This window comes from Hyaena hyaena, unplaced genomic scaffold, assembly GCF_003009895.1.
Source record: "Hyaena hyaena isolate Hyena2069 unplaced genomic scaffold, ASM300989v1 scaffold_93, whole genome shotgun sequence".
Lineage (NCBI taxonomy): Eukaryota > Metazoa > Chordata > Mammalia > Carnivora > Hyaenidae > Hyaena > Hyaena hyaena.
Window position 1 is genome coordinate 1,075,007 of NW_024080724.1, and position 3,417 is coordinate 1,078,423.

Genomic DNA, 3,417 nt, shown 5'->3' on the forward strand with positions numbered 1-3,417 from the left:
GCCCGCAGGCCTGCGAAACCACGTCAGCTCCGCCACGTTAGCCCGCGGCCGCGCAGCCAATCCGCGGGCCCCACCTTGCTCCCACCAGCCAATCGAGACAGGGGGCGGAGCCACCCAGGAGGTGGGCGGTGCGGTGGGAAGAGAGAACCCAGCAGGCTCGGTTCTGAAGATCTGGGCTCTAGACTCACAGCGAAGGAGCAACTCCTGGTTGCAGCCTCCCTGCATGCACCCGTTAGCAAATATTCCCGAAGAGGGGTTGGGGGTAGGGGGACGGCTGTCTTGGGCGTGGGGAGAGTGAGCCCTGCGGTGTAATGGAAAAATCGGATTCTGGAGTTGGACTTAAAGGGGTAGTTTGAGCACAGCCTCTCCCACTAACCGGCTCTTGATCCTGAATGGTCTTTCTGAACGTTATTTTCTTCTTTCCATGAAATGGGGAAGTGATATCGATTCGTGAGATGATATATTGAAAGCCGTGATCACGGTACTTGGCCTGTTGTAAGGTTTCACTAAGTGATCTCTATTCCTGTTATATGAGAGGCAACAGGTTCAAAAAGTTCCACCGACTTGCCCAAAGCCATCCAGAAAGCCGGAGCAGAACGGGGACCAGGACCCTGGACTGCCTCCCAGTCTAGGGCTGTTGCAGTATGTTGTTAAGTTGCAGACAAAGTTCAGAAATAAGAGGCAGTTTGGAGAAAAGAAAAAAAAACCTGCTTTCCAGCTTGACTTACCAGAACTGATGAGCAAAGAAACCACACTAAAAGAAAGGCAAGGAGAAGGCATCTCTGGCTGGATGGTGAGAAGACTAGGGTCTGGACATGTTAGTATAAATATGCAGGTGAAACTGCTTACCAGGTAGGAGGAAAGGCAGGGCTGAGGCTCAGAGGAGAGGTCTGGGCCAGAGAGAAACTGGAACCATTCCGGGCAAGAACAAGGCCAAGCAAGGGTAGGTAGACTGCTGGAGGAGAGAGCGTACAGAGGAAAGAGCTTGGGGATATGCTAAGGCAGGAATGGAGAAAAGAGACTAGACACAGGTGACAGAACTAGGGTGGCCTGAGGTGGGGAGACTCACAGGGTCAAAGGCCCAGAGCCGTCCAGGAGAATAAGGAAGAAGAGACCAGTGGACTTGGGGATGAAGGGGTTTGTTGGACATAGCAGATTTGTTGGCCAAGGGAGGTGAGGAAGCAGACAGCACAAAAATAGACCCTTTCTGGGTCACATTTGGCTGTTAAAAGCCGACGGCAAATGGACCCCGGGCTAAACAGAGTCTCAGAGGTGAGGGTTCTGAAGAAGTGCACCTTTGGAGGCCAGGAGGAAGTAACCAAAGGAAAGAGGGGTTCACTCATCCGTGATATGTGGGTGTGCTAGACCGGATAGCACACGTGTTCTATCAAGTTTAACCGACACTCGACCTCTGAGTGAGGCTGAGCAACAGACCCTGACTACAGAGAAAATTAAATGCAGCACTAAAGTAACTCGGGCAATTCATGCTAAAGAAAACCATTATGGTTTTGAATAATTTGTGAATAAGTGAAAATTAAAGGGAAAAAAGTTGAAACCACATTTAAAAATACAACCACCCCACAAAAGCAAATTAGGCTGATGTTATTTCTGGTGACATAAAAGCCTTCAGTAAATTAAAGTAGTGCTGTATCTTACTATGGTAAGGAGGAAAAGACACACTTTTCATTTCATTCTCCTTTTTTAAAAAGCCAGTTTCCAGAGCTTTCTGTGGCTTTTTCTGCTTGGATAATGAATCAATGTTCAATATGTAGAAATGGATGAGAGCATGTGGGAAGGTCTTCAAAATAAATTAAAACCAATGAGGGATTTTTTTTTTTTTTTCCTGTTATTGGCAGGAGAGGGCAAGGAAGAACTTAGTTTTGGAGAAACTAGGGTAACCCAGAGTGCTGGGTCATGGGGATCAAGGCAGAGAGAGGAGGGAGACCCAGTTCCCAGACCTGAGACCCCTGAGTCTGAGGCCCCAGTGGTCAGCCCTACTATGCACATCCTTAAGTGGGTTCCTATAAGCTTCCTACCTTATATACTGCCTAATCTTTTGCCTTTCTGTGCTCTAGCTACACTGAACTATTTTGGGTTCCCCTAAAGGGTCATGTTCTCTTACCTCCGGGCCTTGGCATAGGCTATTTTCTGAACCTCTAGGCTTCCCACTCCTCCACCTCCATGTACGGAGCCATGACTGACCACTTCTGGCCCACGAATGTAGGAATCACTTCCTCTCAGATTCTTCTCAGATTTCCCCAATAATCTTCTCTGGGTTCCCACAAGACCCTTATTTGCCCACTTATTACCTTTTATGGTAACTGCCCCTTGTCTTGTCCGTCTTCTCTTTAGATTGTGAACTTCTGTGGGGCAGGAACCATCTGGAGCAAAGCTTTAGGGATACCATGGTGAACAAGAGAGTCCATACCTCTGCCTTTATGTTGCGTACATCCTTGTAAGTGTCCTGCGGGGCCAGGAGCTCCTTCAGAGCAGACCTGGACTGTTTCCTACTGTACCCTTACCACCAAACATAGAATTTCTTAGCGCTTAATAGGTGCCAACAAATATTTTCTCAGTGCACAAGTGCAGAAAAGGAAGGATGACAGTGAATACTGAGGCATAGCTGACTTCATGTGTTCATTCCTCAGGCCACATTCAATCTCTCAGGCAAACATGACTGTTCCCTAAAGTGCTCCTGAAGTCAGCTTTCTGGAAATTTCCTATGATGAAGATGTGAACTGTTGATCCATCCAAGTTTCCTAACCCCGGCTGCCAAGGACCTGCCCTGGTGTTGAGTTGCCAAAGTGTCTGATTCTCCCAGGTTTCTCAGTGGTTCCATTTACAAGCACCCTTGCTAGTCACACACTCACCCACACCTACTTCCTGCTTCCTCATCCTTGGTCCTCATCCCTGTAACATACACATCATTTTTCTACTGTCCCTGAGAAAATAAGCCCACCATCACACCCTGGGGGGTGTGGAAGGTAGATGTCAGCTCATACTGACCCCCTCGGAGAATTTTGACCTGTGTATACACCCCTTACCTGCCTCCATTTTCCAAATGCGACCTCACCCACCCACCCAGCAAATAATTCCCGAGTGCCTGGTGTGTCAGGCACCTCGCCAGTCACCAGCAATGAAATGGGGAACAGAGAGTGTGGTCCTTTTCTTGCAACTTGTAGTTTACAATAAAAGTAAACTATATTCACATATTGATGTTGTTAAATAACACAATTCAGCCAAGTAAATTTGAAGATCTACTGGGGTTTACAAAATGGTTCATAAATTGGGCAGCACCCCCTCTAGCAAGTAGAGGAATTGTACAAAATGGAGGGATTTTCCAGATGGAGCGTGGGGCAAGAAAGAGTTCACGAAAGTGCTCCTTTCACGAAAGAAAAGGGTTGCTCCAGAGGAAGC